The 22,745-nt window shown below is 41.6% G+C and overlaps 1 protein-coding gene, 1 non-coding gene and 1 pseudogene across 3 annotated transcripts in view; 2 read left to right on the top strand and 1 right to left on the bottom strand.

Annotated features, from left to right (window-relative positions):
- The window catches only part of Pdrg1 (Pdrg1 prefoldin-like subunit), an 88,729-nt gene that overhangs the window by 60,640 nt on the left and 5,344 nt on the right, over positions 1-22,745 (bottom strand). The gene's annotated exons all lie outside the window — the stretch shown is intronic.
- On the top strand, positions 3,892-4,005 carry LOC145402473 (5S ribosomal RNA; annotated as a pseudogene).
- LOC145402488 (5S ribosomal RNA) lies at positions 13,898-14,016 on the top strand. Its single transcript, XR_013897783.1, has one exon. It is a non-coding gene; the product is annotated as a 5S ribosomal RNA (ribosomal RNA).

Raw genomic sequence — 22,745 nt, forward strand, 5'->3', positions numbered from 1 at the left:
AAGTGAAGTTTAGAATGAATGATGTAGGAAAGGTGCTGGGAGGAATGAAAAAAGTGTTTAAATGTCGTTCGCTTAGAATGGATGTAAAGAGAAGGCTGTATGAGGGTGTTGTGGTACCGACTGCATTATATGGGGCTGAAACATGGAATATGGGTGTAGCAGAGAGGAAAAGTTTGAATGTAATGGAGATGAGGTGTCTGAGGAGTATGTGTGGAGTGACGCGTATGGATCGGGTGCGAAATGATGAAGTGCGAAGGAGAACTGGAGTTGTTCAGGAGATGGCTGGTAGAGTTGAGCAGAGGGTGTTGCGATGGTTTGGGCATATGGAGAGAATGGATAATGAGCGATTGGTGAAAAAGATAACTAGATCTGATGTGAGAGGTGTAAGGCTGAGAGGAAGACCACGAATAGGATGGATGGATAGTGTGAAGAGAGCGCTGGATGCGAGAGGGATGTCTGTCGAGCAAGGAAGGGTGGCTGTGCGTGACAGAAATAAATGGAGAGAAATTGTGAATAAATAAGTGATGACGCAGCCCTGAGGGGATATTCTCCCGCATTTGGTCTGATCAGCTAGTCAGGTCAGGTGCGGGTAAGGGGATGGGTATGTTATGATGTGGCAGGGGTAAACCAGCTCTGCTGTCGGGCCCTGCTGCGGATGTCACTGATTGCACTGCGCAGTTGACCCTTGTGCGGTGTGGTGCGGTGAGGATCTGTCCGTTCTCCCCTTTGGGGCTAAGATGTGAATGAATGTGTTTAAATGGATGAGTAAATGGAGAGTGTATCGTCCTGTCTCGGCTACCTCCCTTTCCTTGGGGGAAGCAGCCTAGGTATATAGATAGATAGATGTATCTATCTATATCTATCTATCTATCTATATGTATGTATCTATATATACAGATAGATAGATATACTGAACAGTAAATATATAAATATATATATACAGTACAATATATATAAATATATATATATATATATATATATATATATATATATATATATATACTGAGATGGAGGGATGGGGTGGAGAGGTATATGAGAGAGGAGGGTGTGAGTTGGGAGCAGGGCAGTGAAATGGCGGGGGACAGGGCGACTTGGAGGCGATTTGTTTGTGGCCACCCCAAACGGGATTGAGGCGTCTGGCAATAGATAGATAGATAGATAGATATATATACATACAGCAAGCTCGCCCCCAGCGCGTGGGTTTCGTTCCTAACGTGGCGCGTACGGCGCAAAACCGCGTAAGTTTTAACTACTCCTTATTTTGCTCCCTAGATCTCCTAAACGTGGTCTTTTGCTGTTATCTGCCATTGGTAATCAATATGAAGCATTTTAAGTGGTTAGAAGGTTTATTTAATGTTATAACTTGCAAATATAGTACTGCACAGCAAAACTTCAACATAGAAATACCTAAACACAAGGCAACATTCCGATGCCGAAACCAATCAGTGTCGGAATGTTGCCTTGTGTTTACGTATTTGTATGTCGAAGTATTGCTGTGCAGTACTGTATTTGTAAGTTATAACATTAAATAAACCTTCTAACCACTTAAAGTGCTTCATATTGATTACCAATGGCAGATAACAGCAAAATACCACGTTTAGGGAGTCTAGGGAGCAAAATGGTTTCGGGACTATTCGCTGTCAAGTTAGTTCGCCGTCACAACAATAACAACAACATAGACTTTGATGGATCCCCCTGAAATATAGTTATTAAAGTACTGATTAATTAATAAGTATATTTATAAAAGTATTGATTAATATAAGTATATTTATAGAATGACGAGGAATCATCCGGGGTGCGAATTGTCCTGATGGGGAATCGTCCATGTTTTGACAGGGAATTGACATGATGGCGAATTGTCTTGGAACCCACCTATTGTGAGTAATCTATGAATCAGGTTAACTAGTTACAAGGCTTTATTTAATGCTTTAACTTTCTTTAAGTGCTTTAACTTACCAGTACATACCAGAATAGTAAATATTTAACTTACAAATACAGTACTGTGGAAAAGCAGTACAGCAAATATTTAACAAACAAATAAAAAAGGTAATATCCTGACGCCTATCAGAAAACTGATTATAAAACTTTATTTCTTGCATGAACGTTATTTAGTAATACTTGCACATAAACTTACCAGAACAGCAGTGTAAATATTTAACTTACAAATACAGCATTGAGGAAAAGCAGTACAGCGAATCACATCACGTGATCAAAACAAACCGTGCGTGCTGGGCTGATGTTTGAGGATTTGGCCTTTCAAAGGTCTCTCTTGCGTAAATTTATATTTTCGTAATCGTTCTTTAATGTTACGTTGTCTTATACATATCCCAGCGCTAACCGTGTATAATTGCGAGCGCATTCGGCGAGAACGTGTTCAGCGCGAGTTTACTGTACTGTATATCTAATATCTATCTATCTATCTATCTATCTATCTATTGCCAGACGCCTCAATCCCGTTTGGGGTGGCCACAAACAAATTGCCTCCAAGTCGCCCTGTCCCCCGCCATTTCACTCCCCTGCTCCCAACTCACACCTCCCTCTCTCATATACCTCTCCACCCCATCTCTCCATCTCATCCTCAGCCTCCCCCTCCCTCTTTCCCCCTCCACCTCACTCACATACACTCTCTTCGTCAGTCTTTGACCCTCCATCCTCTCCACATGGCCAAACCACCTCAGTGTGTTCCTCATAACGCTTCCTATCACATCCACATCAACACCACAACGCTCCTTTAAATCCTCATTCTTCAGCCTGTCTCTCCATGTGACTCCACAAGCTCCTCTTAAATAACTCATTTCCACGGCTCTCCCTCTTGACTTGTGTCCTTCCAACAACGTCCAAGCTTCACTTCCGTACGTTAGAGTTGGTATCACAATACTGTCATGTAGTAACTTTTTCACTTCCATGCTCACTTCCCTGTTTCTTATCACTGCTTTCAAAGAACCAGCAACCTTTCTTCCCTGCTGTACCCTTTCAAGCACTTCACTCTCCAAACCTCCATCCTTACTCATCACACTACCCAAGTACTTAAACGTACTCACATTTTCCAATTCCTCATCATCCAACCTCGCTGTACATTCACTGACTTCACCTCTCTCAAAGACCATCACTTTACTCTTCCCTACATTCACCTTTAGATTCCGTTTCTTACACACACTCTCAAACTCATCCACCAAGCCTTGCAGCTCCCCTTCGTCTTCACTCAACAACACGGTATCATCTGCAAACAACAGTACAGGGAGTTTCCAAACACTATCCTCTCTCACCAGGGCCACTCCAACATCCACTACCCTACCTTGTACCTCTGTTATTACCCCACCCATGTACAGATTGAATAACCATGGAGACATGACACATCCCTGTTTCAACCCAACTTTCAAAGAGAAAAATTCACTTAGTTCACCATCCACATGCACTGCAGCCTTCGCACCATCGTATATACTCTTCACAGCATTCAACAGCTTCCCATCTATTCCATATATTCTTAACACTTTCCACAATCCTAGTTTATCCACCATGTCATATGCTTTCTCTAAATCCATGAAAGCCGCATACAACTTCTTTCCCTTCTCTAGAAACTTTTCCACTAAAGATCTGAGAATAAATATCTGATCTACACAACCTCTTCCCTTCCTAAAGCCTCCCTGTTCTTCTCCAACTAATTTCTCTGTTCTTTCTCTAACTCTGTCAATAAGTATCCTGCCATATACTTTTCCTATTATACTAAGAAGACAAATGCCCCTATGATTACCACACACTTCTTTTTCCCCTTTTCCTTTGTACAAGGGAATAATTATACCTGACTTCCAATCCTCCGGGACACTACCTTCCTCCCAGGCCAATCTGCACATCTTCCACATCCATTCTACTACTAGTATATATATATACTGTATATATAGCCACGTTGAGCACACCGCTTCCAGTCCGATCAGCGAAGTTAAGCAACGTTGGGTCTGGTTAGTACTTGGATGGGTGACCGCCTGGGAACACCAGATGCTGTTGGCATCCCTACGTGTCAAGAGGGGTTGGCGGAGGATTAGTGCCCCTCCCTGTAAAACAATTAACTCTAAGCCCTTGGCCACCCCGTCTGGGATACATGGCGTCTGGCAATGAATGAATGAATATATAGATATAGATATAGTATATATATACAGCAGAACCTCTCTCATTCGGACTATATGGGGGGAAGGGTTGTCCGAATTAGCAGACTGTCCGGACCATCAGGGTAATCTCCAGTTCATACCAAAAACTATCTACATATGGTATGTTTGTTAATTATTAACATATGTTGCATATGTCAACCCTAAGTAACTGCAAAAGATGAAAGGATACTAAAATAACCAAACTCATCATGTAAAATAGTTTTGTATTGCATAATTTACAGGTAAGGCCATGACAAGAAACTAGCCTACATTTTAAATTGTAGTAAGTGACTAAGGCCCGTGTAGGCAAAAAAATAAATTAATTAATTAACTGTAATATTTGGAATAAAAATAAAACTTATGTAGGCAAAAAATACGTTGTCATCTTTGGCATATTGATAACACCCATATGGGCAAGAAGCTAATGTCTGATGTACTGTACAAGTAAAACACATTTAAGTACAAATAATAACCTACAGTAATCATTAAACACTGCAGAATATTCTGACCCATTTTTGTGAAAGCAAACTCCTTCTTTTAACACCTTTATTCATTGCAGAACCTACACTTGCATTACGGGGCATTGTAAGGAGGATTAACTTTTGAAATACAGCGTAAAAATATAAATGGTTGGTGAACTAGTTGATGGAACAAATGCTAGTGTGTGTTTAAACAGGCACCCATGTTGCGACCTAGCGTGATCCGAGACTAAACGAATGATGATCGCTTTCCGCGCCGATACTGAAAATGACTTTAGAATTACTTTCAACATATTTTTGGAGCTTATTATTTTAAAATTTTGTCCAAATTAACAGAAATCCGGATCAAAGGGGTCCGGACCAAAGAGGTTCTACTGTATATATATATATATATATATATATATATATATATATATATATATATATACACAGTAAAATCTCAAATTTCTATGGACATATGTACCAAAAAACCTCATCTAAATTCAAAACATCGAAATTTAAACTGAACTTCTTATGGGAAAAATCAATTTGGGTTCAGGGCCTCCCAACTTCACTACATAAAATCATGATTTTTTGTCCACACTCCCTGTAAACTTTATGAACTATAAATGTGGTTAAGTAACTGTAGTTCAGCAATGTATTGCCATACTGTACTGTAGTGTAGAATACAGCAAAATTTGTTACAGTTTGTCAGTATCCTGTCACAGTTTTTATTACAGTAGTTACAGCACATTGTACAGTACAGTACTAACCTTAGGTTATGGAATATTATCACTTGGCTGGTTGGTGGTGTGTGGCAGGGGTGGACCACTCAGTTGAAGTAGCCTCCTCTGTGGAGGTATCCAACCCAAATTCCTCAAAATGAAAATCATCCTTGAGAACATAAGAACATAAGAAGAGAGGACAACTGCAGTAGGCCGGTTGGCCCATGCTAGGCAGCTCCCAGAAGAGCAACTGAACCACCAGAACGAGATAAGGATAGCAAAGAAGAAGGCTCTCCCCCGCCCTCCAAACCCTCCAGCCGAAGCCGGCAGGAAAAAGTCAGAAAGAACACCACGCCGTATAGAAAAACTGGCGTGGACATTTTACAGGAAAGTGTGAAAGGAGAATAGAGACTATCATAGTGTAACCTGAAAAGAAATTTTTTTTTTTTTTTTGAATTAGTATTGGTTATAATATTTTCTTTATTCTATATCCACCCCTTATTTGTCATATGCTTATCTAGCCTATGCTTGAAACTCTCAATGGAAGAGACAGCAACTACTTTACTAGGTAGCTTATTCCATTCGTCTACTACTCTATTACCAAACCAATTTCTACCTATTTCCTTTCTGAAACGGAATTTTTCTAGTTTGAAACCATTATTTCTAGTTCTATCCTGTATGCTCACTTTAAGTACCTTGCTAATATCTCCCTTATTTATACCATTCATCCACTTAAAAACCTCAATTAAGTCTCCCCTTACTCTACGCCTCTCTAGCGAATGCAGATTTAGTCTTTTCAGTCTGTCTTCATATGACAGGTTCCGGACGTCATGTATCATTTTAGTCATTCTTCTCTGTACATTTTCTAACGAATTAATATCCATTCTATAGTAAGGACACCAAAATTGTACTGCGTAGTCTAAATGTGGCCTTACTAATGCTAGATAAAGTTTCAGTATTACTTTAGATGATCTATTGCTCACGCTTCTCGAAATAAATCCTAGGACCCTATTTGCTTTATTTCTCGCATTAATGCACTGTTGCCTAGGTTTAAGGTCGTTACTAATCATAACTCCTAGATCTCTCTCGCATTCCGATTTGCTAATTTCTTTGTTATCTAAGCTGTATTTAGTATCTCCAATGGTCTTGCCTACGTTAAGTACTTTACATTTTTCAACGTTAAATTCCATTTGCCAAGTTTTAGACCATTTGGACAATGTATCGAGGTCTTTTGTAAGTAATGGCAATCGTCAGTCGAGTTAATGATACGCCCTATTTTTGTATCGTCGGCAAATTTGCTGATTCTGCTATTGACTCCTAAGTCTAGATCATTTATATATATGATAAATAATAAGGGACCGAGTACTGAACCCTGTGGTACACCGCTAGTTACTAATCCCCAGTCCGACTTAGTTCCATTTATTAATACTCTCTGCTTTCGTCCTTTCAGCCAGGATTCTATCCATTTTAAGATATCGCCGTCTATCCCGTGTGCTCGAACCTTTCTAACTAACCTTTCGTGTGGGACTCTATCAAAAGCTTTACTAAAGTCCAGATAAATAACATCGTAAGCTTTATCGCTATCTACTGCCTCATAGACCTCCGAGTAGAATGACAACAAATTTGTGAGGCAGGATCGTCCTTGCCTGAATCCGTGCTGACTTTCGTTTATAAGATTAAATCTTTCTAAGTGTTCTCTAATCCTAATTGCCAAAATTGACTCTAACATTTTTCCTACTATTGACGTTACACTTATCGGACGATAATTCGACGCAGCTGATTTATCACCCTTTTTAAAGATGGGCACTACGTTTGCGGTTTTCCACGCCTCTGGAACTTCTCCTGAACTTAAAGAGTCATTAAATAACGTTAAAAGTGGCTGACATAATTCTTCTTTGGTTTCTTTTATAATTTTTGCATATATATCGTCCGGACCTGGCGATTTTTGAGGTTTTAGCTTGTTAATTTCTTTCAATACGTCCTCCTTACTAATGGTTATTTTACTAAGAATATTTTCCGTATTCTCATGGTAAATATTTGCTGCTTGAGGGACCAGGCTTAGATTTTCCTTGGTGAATACTGATATGAAATAATTATTTAGGATGGAGCACATTTCTTTATCTTCACTGGTAATGTCACCTGATTCTGTTCTGAGTGGTCCTATCCTATCTTTATTTTTCGTTCGGTACATTTGATAAAAACCCTTGGGGTTTACTTTTGATTCACTTGCAACCTTAATTTCATAACTTCTCTTTGCTTTTCTTATCTCCCTCTTTACTTCTCTATTTAAAATTGTGTACCGGTTACGTAAGTGTTCCTCTCCACGTTTTATTTTTCTATATATTCCTTTCCTTTGGCCTATGAGAGATTTTAATCTGTTGTTTAACCATCTTGGTTCTGAATTGTTAGTTCTAAACGGTTTTGAAGGAATATATCTACCTTGGCCTCCGTATATTATATTTATTAACTCGTTATACTTCTCACTGGTCGAACGTCTGTTTGGTACTGGAGCTGAGTTAATTTCCGTCACCTGGACTACATTCCTATCTACCACCTCCCCCCTCACAGACACCTGACGGACGTCCCCACGTGCTTCCTGCGCCTGAACTATGACCTGGGGATCCCCACTAACCTGACATTCCCTCAAATAGCTAATCTCCTGTGGAATACCGTTCGAAAATAAGCTCTTAAGCCATCGAAATCTCCTAGACGAAAATTAGGAACGGTGGAGGTATTTTCAGTGGAACAGACATCCCAAATAAATTTGAACTTAATTTCTTCATGATCGCTATTACCAAGTCGTCCACCAACCTCTATATCGCTAATGATATTTTCTTTATTAGCTAAAACCAAATCTAGTATATTATTACCTCTGGTGGGCTCCCTGATATACTGATAAAGGAAATTATCCTGTACTACCTCTAGAAATTCCTCTGACTCTGCATCTCCTGTCTGATTTCTCCAATCTATCCTTGGCAGATTAAGGTCCCCAACAATTATTACTAAGCTGGACTGTGATGCTTTCCTAATTTCCTCCCAGAGGTATTTACTATCAGCTCTACTTAATTTTGGAGATCTGTAAATTGCTCCTAAGACTAATTTCTCCCTATTGTTACTAATTTCAACCCAGACACTTTCTGTGTCCCTATTTACTTTAATGTCTGCTTTATTGTAACAGTTTAGTGAATCCTTTACATAAATAGCTACCCCTCCCCCTTTCTTCCCTGACGGTTTGACACAAAAATATTATAGCCTTTTATCTGATATTCTGCTAAAAATTCTCGAGTGTCTGTATTCATCCAAGTTTCACTAATAACGGCAATGTCTATTTTCTCTGTACAAATTAAAGCCCTCAGTTCATCCATTTTATTACGTAAACTCCGGCTGTTTGTGTAGTACACTTTCAGATTATTACGAGTAGTTATGCCTTTACCTTGGCATTTACTGTTATTTATTTTATTACTAACTGGGAAACTCTTTACTTTACTAATATAACAATTTTTTGTACTATCGCTTATCGCCTCTTCTATCATCGCTTGTTCTATCATCTATCATCGCCTGCTCAATTTGAGGTGCCTGAGTGGATGTATCTACACTATTGGTTGAACTTTTGTTCTTAATTTTGCAAGTATCGATGCATCTATCCAAACATGGTAATAATGATTTCTGACTGTAGTTGCTGCATCTTCCTGTACACCTACTTCTCAATCTCGAAAAAATCCCTCCAACTCCCTATCTATCATTCCAGCTAAAACAGTAACTCCTTGCCTGCTAAGATGAGTCCCATCCCAACTATACAAGGCACTTCGTCCATAAAACCGGTCCCAGCTGTCTATGAAAGGTATTGTATTATCTTTGCAATACCTTTCAAGGCGGCAATTAAACCCTATTGCCCTGCTCAACCATTCCCTTCCAACCCGCCACCTTGGTAAAACACCAAGCACTACAGGGGTTCCTCCCCTCTCCCTAACCTTTTCTAACATCAACTTGTACCTTTTCCACAGTACCTCACTCTTACGGCTACTAATATCATTGCCTCCTACACTGAGGCACACAGTGGGTTTGTCACCACTTTCCTTTACGATATTTGAAATTTTATCTACCACATTAGCCACCCTGGCCCCTGGAAGACACACATGTTTAGCGAGTGGAGTATACATGGCCCTGTTCAGATATCTCACCTGGGAGTCTCCAACAACAACAACATTTTTCTTACCTTTCTTGTTCTGTTTATACTTACCTGTACTGGAAGTTCTCTCACCGTCCTTCTCCTCTACTTCCCTCTCTGCCTTCCCTTCACATTCGTCCCGTAGTGTGTCGAATGTATTAGTTGTCTTAATTTCCGTTTGCTTTTTAAGAGTGAACTTCGTTGCACCCTTGTTAACAAGTGTCCAACCTTCGGCCCTGCTGTTCCGATTTGGTATCTGGACATCTGCAGTGTCAACATCTTCCTCCTCACCCTCTTGGATGCTTATATCTTGCAACACCCTAGTAATTGGCCTGAAGAAGGTGATGATCTTTGACTGTTTCTGCTTATGAAGCCCGTGACAGCATCGAAATTTGCGATTTTGCATCGAAAAGTGAGGTAGGCAGACCACTCCAAAATGCATCTAAATTCGAATCATCGAATTCTAAACCGTCGAAATTTGAGATTTTACTGTATATATATATATATATATATATATATATATATATATATATATATATATATATATATTTATCTATATCAATATATATATATATATATATATATATATATATATATATATATATATATATATATATATACAGTAGAACCTCTCTCATTTGGACTATATGGGGGGAAGGGTTGTCCGAATTAGCAGATTGTCCGGACCATCAGGGTAATCTCCAGTTCATACCAATCTGTGTCTACATATGGTATGTTTGTTAATTATTAACATATGTGGCATATGTCAACCCTACGTAACTGCAAAAGATGAAAGGATACCGGTACTAAAATAACAAAACTAATCATGTAAGATAGTTTTGTATTGCATAATTTACAGGTAAGGCCATGACAAGAAACTAGCCTACATTTTAAATAGTAGTTAGTGACTAAGGCCCATGTAGGCAAAAAAATAAATTAATTAATTAACTGTAATATTTGGAAAAAAAATAAAACTTATGTAGGCAAAAAATACATTGTCATCTTTGGCATATTGATAACACCCATATGGGCAAGAAGCTAATGTTTGATGTACAAGTAAAGCACATTTAAGTACAAAAAATAACCTACAGTAATCACTAAACACTGCAGAATATTCTGACCCATTTTTGTGTCAGCAAACTCCTCCTTATAACACCTTTATTCATTACAGAAGCTACACTTGCATTAAGGGGCAAGGTAAGGAGGATTAACTTTTGAAACACAGCGTAAAAATATAAATGGTTGGTGAACTAGGTGATGGAACGAATGCTAGCGTGTGTTTAAACAGGCGCCCATGTTGCGACCTAGCGTGATCCGAGACTAAACGAATGACGATCGCTTTCCGCGCCGATACTGAAAATGACTTTAGAATTACTTTCAACATATTTTTGGAGCTTATTATATTTAAATTTTGTCCGGATTAACAGAAATCTGGATTAAAGGGGTCCGGACCAAAGAGGTTCTACTGTATATATATATTTATATATATATATATATATATATATATATATATATATATACAGCAGGGCCTCGCAACTAGCGAACTCAAGAGACTGATGAAACCTCGCTAGTCGTGAAACCACTAGTTTGGAGGCAAACTTTATATACCGTAACGAAAAATAAAAATAGACTGGTACATTTAGAAGTTCGACTATTTTTCCATTTCTGTCTACTTTTATTCACTAAATAGTCACAATTTTATATACTTATTATAATCAATAGGACAAAGCAACAAAAAGTCACCACTAAATGCTCAGAATGCAGTTTACTGAAAGAAAAAGTTGAGAGTTGGGAGTGCGCAAGCCTACTGGGAGTAAGCGCCACCACCACCATTGCCACCCTCCTCTCCACCACTGCCACCCACTCGAGCACCAGCCTTTCTCCATACCTCCTGTAGTATCTCATTATCACCACCACAAAAGCCATGAGGCTAGCAAAAACAGTGACCAATGGGGATAGCCAGGTATTTAAAATAAAAAAGGCAAGGTCACACTAACGTAGTGATGGGCAGGACAACAGTGAATTACACACAACATGACTCGCTCGCTAGGTGCGGCTCACTCGCTAGACAAGACTCCCTCACTATGAAAACGAGTCAAAATGTGTTCCACAGCTCGCCTACTAGACAACGATTGCCACGGAGTCACTAGTTTCGAGGTTTTTGTCGCTAGTTATGAAGATGAAGACAGTTTCTATCCTATCGCTAGACTAGAAATCGCTAGTCAAAAAAACGTTAGTTGCGGGGCCCTACTGTACAGATATATATATATATATATATATATATATATATATTATATATATATATATATATATATATATATATATATATATATTTATTTATATACATTTATACAGTCAGACCTCACTATAACGGACTAACTGAGGCCCACACCATTCCGAAAAATGCGAAATTCCGATAAAAGCAACATCCGGACTTCCCCCTGCTAATCCGGACTTTTTCTGATATATCAGACATTAGTCCGGATCATATGAACAGTTTTTAAATGTCGGGACCAACTGCCTAGCCCCGGGCTCCTACGCTTCTCATGGGGCAACGTAGGATTGGATGATGGATGGATTTCTTCTTCATCTATACCAGTGATTACTATAGATTTGTTGATATCTGCTGAATCTTTGACCAATTTTGAGTTGGTTTTGATTATTTCTTTCACTTCCTTTCTAATGCTTTCTTCTTCAACTCTTGTTTGCAAGTCTTTCCTTACTTTCACCATTTCAGCATACGCAGCTTCCACATCATCTTTGTAACTTTGCATCACTTCATTCACCTAGGTTATCTTCTCTTCAGTATCACTGCTTTGGTCTATCAGACTGCTTGCTTGCCTAATTGTCTCTGTATCATTTCTGAACTCCTCCATAATACTCTCACGGTTTACAACTGTACTTGCCATTTCAATAATCTTCCTTCTAAGTGAACCCACCTCAACTGACAGCTCATCTATTGTTGTGTCTTTTTTGTTTAATTCCTTTACTAATTTTTCATTTTCTTCCTTCTGCATGTGCAATTGCTTCTTACTTTCAGCTATTTCACTCTGTAAAGCCTTCTCCAGTTTATTCACTTTCTCTACTAATTTGTTATGTTTCCATTTCAACCAGTTCTTGGTAGGAATCATCATCCTGTTTTCTACCTATCTCCCTTTCCTTAACTCCTTCAATATTTACTTTACTAAAGATGGTGCTCATCTTGAGGTATGACTTAAAATGATTCTACTTACCAGTGGTGGGCAACGCAAATGAAGGACCTTGTGCAAGGGCAATGCGCTATCCACGGTTCACTACCTTGCACAAGTGCAAGTGTGCAATCTGACAAATATTTAGCTTGTGCAATGTTGCAAGGCACAAGTGCAAAAAATTTGCATATGTTTGTGGGAATTGCTGTAAAATATTGAGATATTTAAATAAAATAGCATACTTACTTACTTTTATTAATTATTATTATTTTCTATTATTTGTAATTTGCACAAGTGCACAATCTAATATTAAGCTTGCGCAATGTCGCTAAGTGCTAACGCAAACCATTTGCATATATTTGTGGGAATAACTGTAAAATATTGAGATAAATAAATTAGCATACTTACTTTTATTTATTATTATTCTATCTATCTATCTATTGCCAGATGCCCTAATCCTGTAAGGGGGGGCCACTGGCCGCAAACAAGCAACAAATCATGTCCCCTGCCATTTCACTGCCCTGCTCCCAGCTCACACCCCCCCCTCTCATATACTTCTCCACTCTATCCCTCCATCTCATCCTTGGCCTCCCCCTCCCTCTCCCCCCCTCCACCTCACTCACATACACTCTTCTCATTGGTCTTTCACTCTCCATCCTCTCCATATGACCAAACCACCTCAGTATGTTTCTCCTAACGCTTCCTACCACATCCACATCCACACCACAATGATCCTACACTTCCTCATTTGTCAGTCTGTCTCTCCATGTGACTCCACAGGCTCCTCTCAAATAACTCATTTATTTCCACAGCTCTCACTCTTGACTTCTGTCCCTTCAACAAGGTCAAAGCTTCACTTCCATACATTAGAGGTGGTATCACAATACTGTCATGTAGTAACTTTTTCACTTGTGGAAGTTCAGAGGAATGAGCGGCTGCAGAGCAGATGGACAGGGAAACAAAGCCTGTGATGTTCCAGTTTTACTTTTATCTGCATTTTCGCAAGACGTTTTATTTAATAATTCAATACAGATATACAACAGCATGTGTAATTCCTTACAAAAATCATTAAAGCATATTATTTAAGTCAAATATGCACAGCCTAGTAAATTATTAGGCTGTGGATATTGATTTAAATAATATGTTTTAATGATTTTTGTAAGGAACAGCATATGCTACTCTTAATAAATAATGTATTTCTAATTTATTATTATTTACTAACGGCCATACCACGTTGAGTACACCGCTTCCCGTCCGATCAGCGAAGTTAAGCAACGTTGGGTCTGGTTAGTACTTGGATGGGTGACCGCCTGGGAACACCAGATGCTGTTGGCATCCCTACGTGTCAAGTGGGGTTGGTGGAGGATTAGTGCCCCTCCCTGTAAAACAATTAACTCTAAGCCGTTGGCCACCCCGTTTGGGATACATGGCGTCTGGCAATGAATGAATGAAAAAATGAAAATAATAATAATTTAAAAAATATTAAAATACATTATTTCTGTTGAAGCATTTTAAGAAATGCTACTACCCTAGGTTCCTCCCGCCTCCCTCCAGCAGAACCCTCGAGACCCGCCCGAGCCTTCCCCATCCCTTGTCCAGACATACGGGAAGCTCCCCAAACCACGTGTTCCTTGGATTGCGCACTGCTCACCTGCCTTTTCATGTGCGAATGCGCAATACAGTACAGTAATCACTCTAATATCCGGATGCCCAATAACCGAACATCCCCACTACCCGGACCTTATCGTCCTGGGATCCAACACTCCCAAAATGGTCCGAAAACCCAAAAATATTAAAAAAAAAAATCAATTTTTTGCCGTCCGTAATTTGAACTTGCTCCGCGCGCCGCGGGAGAGCATTGTTTTGGTTCGTCATTCCTCCAAAGTCCGATAGAGCGCTGCTGCATCCTCCCCACTTCCTGGCTGTCTCTCACCGCAACTGGACCTACGTTCTTCGCAATGGCTGCCCACGTGCTCGCTTTTGTGGTGGTGCCGTACTTGCTGCAAGGCCTCCTGCTGCTCTCGGCCCTCCTCTTAGTGTGTGTGATGATGGCCCCGCCACCTGAGAAAAGGAAGAGAGTGGTGTTGACTCTGGAAAAGAAGAGGGAGATATTGGAGAAAGTTGATGCGGGTTGGTCTTCTTCCCGCATTCTCCGCGAGTATAACCTGGCCCGGTCGACTTTGTTCGATATCAAACGTTCCCGAGACAAACTCATGCAGTACACGGCTGACTTCTCGTCGAGAAGTAAACGCAACGTGGAAAGGAAGGTTATGTTTACCCCCAAGTTTGCAGAAATCGACCGATCCACGTTGATTTGGTACCGACAGCAACGTGCAGCTGGTGTGATGGTACGTGGAACGGAGCTGAAGGCTGCTGCTGAGAAGTTTGCAAGGCTTCACGATGCCCTAGACTTCAAGGCATCCGAGGGTTGGCTCTTCGCGTTCAAGTTGCGACATGGCCTTACTAACCGTAAAGCACATGGCGAAGCATTGGAAGCCAACGAGGATGGAGTTGACGAGTTTCGGCACAAGGTGAAAGGCTTGATCGACAGGGAGGGCCTCACTCTCGGTCAAGTCTATAACGCAGACGAAACTGGCCTATTCTATCGCTCGCTGCCAACGAACAATCTAGCCGAGGAGACGGAGAAGCGTGTACCTGGCCGCAAGCTTTCTAAGGAACGGATATCTGCTTTGTGTTGTGCCAGTGCTAATGGCATGCACCGGCTTAAGCCCGTTGTTGTTGCCCGTGCAAAGTAGCCTCGGTGCCTTCGTGGGGTGATGGATGTCCTTCCTGTCGTATGGTACCATTCTTTGAAAGCATGGTTCACAGCTGTGATTTTCAAAGACTGGTTTCACCGTCACTTCGTCAAGGAGGTCATCCAGTACCAGACGAAGACACTGGGAATCCCTCGTGACCAGGTAAAGGCTCTCCTTCTGCTCGACAATGCACTTGCCCACCCGTGCGACAAGGACTTGGTTGCTGAGAATGGCCGTATTAGATGCATGTTTCTGCCACCTAATACGAATGCTCTCATTCAACCCATAGACCAAGGAGTGATCGTGGCAACAAAGCGCCTGTACTGTCGGAAGTTCCTGGACGAGGTGATGGTTGTTCTCGAGGACGAGGACGAGCGCAGGACGTGACACTCGAGGCAAACGGACTTTGGAAAACCTTCGCCGCTACAACATCAAGTCTGCGCTGTACAACTGGGCTAGTGCATGGAAGGAAGTCCCTGTGAAAACTCTTGAAAATGGTTGGTCTCGTCTGCTTCTCAGAACAGATGTGGAGTACGATTTTCTGGGCTTTGACGTGGATGACTTCCATGTACGGCTACGTACGCACGGTGACGTTGTTGATGTGGACGATGTACGTGAGTGGTTGGACGATGACGAGGGCGATCCTGGGTATCAGACATTGTCTGATATCGAGATCGCGTCTTCGGTTGCTGGTGTCAGTCCCGAACTTGAAGATTCCGACGACGAAGGCGACGATGATGCGGACTCCTCTCAGCAGGACACTACTCCAGCCATCCCCAAGCTGAGCGCACTCCGGGAACATCTAGAGTTCGTCCTAGACTACCTGGAACACCCGGACTGCAACAGGGAGATGGGGCCCTTGGGACTCGTGGAGGAAGTACGTGCTTTCAGGCAGCACATCATCAATCGCCAGAATCGTCGGTCCTTGCATCAGTCAATGATTGACAGTTCTTTCAGGCCCGTGACCCCCGCTGTGCCAAGCCCTGGCTCCACTCCGTTGCCTCCCCAAGACGGGCCCTCATGTTCCGAGCCACAGCCCAGCACATCAGCTACAGTGGAGTCACCGCTCGACGTGAGTTTGCGGCTTTCCTCAGAGTCTTCTGCAGTCGGTACACCATCACCACGACCCAGCGATGCACCCCTTGGTCGCCTGCCAGTGATACTCTCGAACTCTGACAGTGAATAAACAGCAAGAACTTCTCCACTAGACCACACGGGAATTTTGAGTGTTGTGCAGTGAAAAAAACGGTGTGTTGTGTTAAGGTTTTTGAAATGAGAGAAAAGACTCAGTGGAAACAAAATTTAACGTAACTAACCTTCTTCGTTTTGGCTTTGGAAAATAAAAAAAACTTGGGAAAAGTTAATGTGCAACACTAAATTATACTGGAACATTATTTGGACTAAAGTGAACACTGTGAAGAGAACGGACTTCTGTGTGTTATTGACTAAGTTCAGTGCAAGACTTCAGGAAGAGTGTACTGCAAGTGCTTCAGGAAATTGTTCTTACTGTCAGAGTCCGAGAGGAGGCGGTTATTCATCGAGGTGGCCAGGGACTTGCTGTAAGTAGCCAGAATGTTTCATACTGTACTTTTTTCCATACTATACTTACCAGAATGTTTCATACTGTACTTTTTTCCATACTATACTTACCAGAATGTTTCATACTGTACTTTTTTCCATACTATACTTACCTCATGCATGTGCAGCAGGAATGTGTTTTTCAGAGTTCGCTAGGTTAGGGTCCATAAGTACCAGAATGTTTATTAATGCATGAACATACTTCTAAACCCTCATTTTATGTTTCTTTTGCATTTATTTCAGTCATTTATGTGCCTTATTGATGTGATTTGGATGTTAAATAAGTGCTATGCATGTCCAGAGGGAGTTGTATAGGTGTTTTTCTGAGTTAGGGTCCATAAGTACAAGTCCATAAGCTGAGGCCCAATATCCGGACGAAACCAATAACCGAACCTACCAATGGCTCTATTACTCCGGATATTGGAATGATTACTGTATTGCGCATGGTCTCATGCAGTGCGCAATGCGCAAACAATATTCACCAGAGTGCAACGGTGCACAATTGCGCTTTGTGCAAGTGTTTGCGCACCTGCCCAGCACTGCTACTTACAAGTATGCATCTCCTTGTTACTCGCCTGGTGATATACAATACTCAGCTGATGATGTGTTGATCAGCAGATTCTTGCACCAACCGGATGTATTCTGTTATTTGGACAACATTTTTGCATATATTTGCTCTATTATATTTGAACACCATTCAGTTTAACCTAGCACAGAGATTGACTCATACAGATACAGTACCATTTAGGTGTGGCCAGTGTGGCGAAGGGTGACCAGTGCAGAGTGATGTTGACTCTGGTGCTGTCTCTGTGTGTGTGGATACTGAAGAGCATGAATTTTTTTTATCTGAATGTTAGAATGAAACAGGGATGTGTCATGTCTTCATGGTTGTTCATCTGTATATGGATGGGGTTATAAAAGAGGTACAAGGTAAAGCAGTGGATGTTGAAGCAGCCCTAATGAGAGAGGGCAGCATTTGGAAACTTCCTATATTGTACTACTGTGTGCAGAAGATACTGTATTGTTAAGTGAAGAAAAAGGGGCACTGCAAGCTTTGGTGAATGAATTTGGGAGAGTGTGTATGAAACAGAATCTAAAGGCAAATGTGGGGAAGAGTTAAGTTAGCCTCTGGTTTTTGAGAGATATGAAGTTACTGAATGTACAATGAGGTTGGATAATGAGGAAATGGAAAATGTGAGTGCATTTAAGTACAGTGCCCTTGCACAGTGAACATGTTTATGGGCAGCAGATGAGCTCGTTCACTGTGAATTTGTTCACTGTGAACAACATATCTTATGGAAAAATAGCATACGGGCAGCACTGCTTCCTCAAAGTCCACTTTTTGAACCAGAGAGATGTACTAAAGGGCACATTTCAAACACATATGGTACAGATAACAAACACATGGTTATTTATCTTAAATGTAGTAGATGGCAGTCCTGATGGGCTCGAATACAGGTGGTACCAGGGCAGGGAGATACACTTAGGGTGACCCTGCCACGTCACCCTCCACTCCCTTGTTCCCGTGGGCTGTCACCAGTCCTGACTGAACCACTTCCCCACATGCCTCTACCTCATTCACCTCTTCCATAAAATCTTCAAAGTCCAAATATGACACCAATGACATCACATCATCATCGTCTTCCCCTGGAAGTGTAGCAGATGATGTAGAGGCAATTGGCTCCTGGCATTCTTGAGTTCAGTAGTAGTGTGTGATGAGTGTTTGTTTTCTTCTGCTGACTTCCACATTGTGCCTTTCAATGCAATAACAACAGGTGGTTTCTATCTCACTGAGTACTTCCTGTGTCCTAAGGAGATCTACTAAGGGAGGAGGGTTGTTCAATATGGGAGATGGTGGTTATGGCCTACTCTTTCCCCCGATTTCGTTAACTCGGGGATTCAAATCGTTCATTCCCCCCCCCCCCTCGTTCACTAGGCAATTCGTTCAGTATGAATACGTTCACTGTGCCAGGGTACTGTACTTGGGTAGTGTGATGAGTAAGGGTGGAAGTTTGGAGAATGAAGTGCTTGAACGAAGAAAGGTTGCTGGTTCTTTGAAAGAAGTGATAGGAAATTGGGAAGTAAGCATGGAAGTAAAAAGGTCACTGCATGATACTCTTAATACCAACTGTAATGTATGGAAAAGAAGCTTGTTGGAAGGACACAAGTCGAGAATGGGAGCAGTGGAAAGGAGTTTTTTAAGAGGAGCATGTGGAGTTACATGGAGAGAGAGCATGACAAACAAGGAAATGAAGGAGCATTGTGGTGTGGATGTGTGTGTGTGACAAAGTGTTAAGAGGAATAAATTGGGGTGGCTTGGCTATGTGGTGAGGATGGAGAGCAAAAGACTAATGAGAATGTATGAGAGTGAGGCGGAGAGGGGGAGAGGGAGGCGAAGGCCAAGGATGAGATGGAGGGATGAAGTGGAAAGGTAGCCTATGTAAGGCAGGGGTGTGTATGCTGGGAGACGGGCAGTGAAATGGCAGGGTACAAGGCAACATGGAGGTGGTTTCTTTGTGGCCACCCTTTATGGGATTAACTTTTCTGGCAACAGATATATAGATAAATATAAATATGAGTAAAACACACAATTATCACACAATGCTGCCTCAGTAAGAAATCAAAATTACCTGGGATATGGGGCCTGGGACAGCAGACAGCATCTGGCGCTAGGTAAGGAAAGGTTATGCTATGTTGGGTCAATAGGTGTCCTACAGCTTTGAATGCTTCATGCACTGATGTGTCCTGTCTATTGGATCAATGGTAAACATGTAAACATGCTGCCACAGGTGAGCATGACAAACAAGGAAATGAAGGAGCATTGTGGTGTGGATGTGTGTGTGTGACAAAGTGTTAAGAGGAATAAATTGGGGTGGCTTGGCTATGTGGTGAGGATGGAGAGCAAAAGACTAATGAGAATGTATGAGAGTGAGGCGGAGAGGGGGAGAGGGAGGCGAAGGCCAAGGATGAGATGGAGGGATGAAGTGGAAAGGTAGCCTATGTAAGGCAGGGGTGTGTATGCTGGGAGACGGGCAGTGAAATGGCAGGGTACAAGGCAACATGGAGGTGGTTTCTTTGTGGCCACCCTTTATGGGATTAACTTTTCTGGCAACAGATATATAGATAAATATAAATATGAGTAAAACACACAATTATCACACAATGCTGCCTCAGTAAGAAATCAAAATTACCTGGGATATGGGGCCTGGGACAGCAGACAGCATCTGGCGCTAGGTAAGGAAAGGTTATGCTATGTTGGGTCAATAGGTGTCCTACAGCTTTGAATGCTTCATGCACTGATGTGTCCTGTCTATTGGATCAATGGTAAACATGTAAACATGCTGCCACAGGTGAGCAGACGGCTTCGTAAAATACTAGCCAGGGCACCTTTCGCTGCTTGGGTAAACCCTACGAATGTGCATACCAGCACTGCCTGGGACCCTGGATGACCACTCCCCCTGTGAAAGAAGTCCCCCAAGATCCCATTTTGCCCACTGAATGTATCATCCTCCTTGGGCCCATTTCCCCTGGAATATACATACTCCATGGGCCTATCCCTACCATGAACCTATTTTCCCACAATTCAACCACCCACCTACCCTACCCATCTACTCACCCAGTCACCCACCCATCCTGCCTACCCACACTCAGCTGCCCTACCACACCATCCAACCCTGCTCAATCACATTTAACCTGCCCCTCCACATCTTCCCATCAACTCAGCACTGCCCACCCTCTCCACCTACCCTGCCCATCCCACAAATCTGTCCAGCAATTTGATGCATCATAGCTAATATGGTTTAGAAAAAAAAAAAAACTACTGGTACCATAATGAGGGACTTTCTGAGTGTTGTCTGCTACCTAGCTGGTGAGTCAAACTTGGTCCTATGCCAGAAAAAGTATCATAACTATTTGACTATTCTATATGTCAGGGTAAACTTATGAGAGTTAGCAAAACTATAGAAAATTAATGTGAGTAAAACACACATTGATAAAAAAAATATCATACCCATGAATGAATACTCTGACTGGCTATTTTGCATATGTGTACATTGGGCTATGTTGGGTGGTAACCATATAACCAAACCATGCGTGCTCCCTACGTGTCAACAGGTGGGTTGGTGGAGGGTTAGTGTCCCTCCCCGTAAAACAAATAACTCAAAGTCAAATGGCCACCCCTTGTAAGATTGTGGCATCTGGCAATAGACAGATAGATAGATAGTACATTGGGTTCCCATCCAGCAATCCCTTACACACAGTCACTTCGCTACATTACTAATAAGCCCAGTGGAATTGGCTTTCATATCTACATTCACATCATCTTTCTAAGCAAAAATAGTCTTGAAGCTTGTCATTGTCCAAGTTTTCTTAAATTTAATATTTGCCAAATACCACCACTTGACATTTGATTCAGTGGTAGGTGGTGGCGACCATCATCCACTCACTTGATGTTGAGCTGCCTACTTCTTCCTTAGCCTTTATCATTCTTTTTCTGAGCCTGCCCTCCTCTCTTCCTATTTCTCCCATCTTTCTGGTTACTTCTTATTGCTTTTCTCTCCTTTACAGGTGGCTTTACATTGAGTGACAAGCCAAGTGGTTTCCTGTAAGCCAAGAAACCATTTACAATGCTGGGTGGTAACCATATAACCAAACCATACATGCTCCCTACGTGTCAGCAAGTGGGTTGGTGGAGGATTAGTGCCCCTCCACGTAAAACAAATAATTCAAGTCAAATGGCCGCCCCTTACGAGATTATGGCGTCTGGCAATAGACAGATAGATAGACAGACATTTGTTTCCACATGCCATAGACGTCTGTCCCCCAACCGGGATAAAACATACCGTAGCTCACTTTTCGCTAGCTCACACTGCAGGCGGATGTGCATAGGGTTCATTTACTAATGTGGTGATTAATCAAGGTTTTCAAGTCCAGTATCTGTTTGATTTTTATGATGTACTGTGATTTATACAATGGGGGGGGAGACTATTACAAGTTTGCCTAGAGCGTGTGGTGCTCAATGAGCTTGATTAAACTACCAGTACTTCCTTCACTCCGAGGTCGTAAATTATTTTACTCTTTGTTTCAACGTGTTGTTCACCTCAGAGGAGACTGATCTGGATAATGATACAGCATTCATTAACCCCCTTCAGTATGGGGGGGGGGGCCTAAATGGTAGAGCCCCTGACTCAAGACCAAAGGGTCAAGAGTTCATTCCCGCCTAGGTAGCTGTCCTGCTGGAAGAGGTAGTGCTTTCCTGTCACCTTGCAGGGCTATATGATCTAACAAGGTCTAGCTTGGGAAATTATTATTAATCAACCCCCTTCAGTATGAGAGTTCTAAATAGTAAAATCATCTAGCGGCAAGTATAAAACTAGTTACCGGTATATCTTCATACCGAAAAAGGCTTCTGATTCACATTCAGAGGCTCAAACAAAGTCTTACCGGTACCTGATCATCTGGTAAATGTTTTATGGTTTATTTTACCATCCATTCCATAAACTGAAGGAATGAACATACATGACTGTCTTTAGTAAACAAGCTTGGGCTGTTCTCCTATTCAGGACTGTCCCTTTAATGTGCATGCACGAGTCTCATTGAGATATGTTAACCCTCTTGTTAACACTCAACGCAGGCTGAGTCCAACCGCGAGCAAGTACTTGGGACAAAGGCCTGGGTGCCCAAGGCCACACACTGAGATACCCCCCCCCCCATCATTGGACTATTTCCACG

Source organism: Coenobita brevimanus, chromosome 57 (genome assembly GCF_032717465.1).
Source record: "Coenobita brevimanus isolate Jiangsu-jjx chromosome 57, ASM3271746v2, whole genome shotgun sequence".
Lineage (NCBI taxonomy): Eukaryota > Metazoa > Arthropoda > Malacostraca > Decapoda > Coenobitidae > Coenobita > Coenobita brevimanus.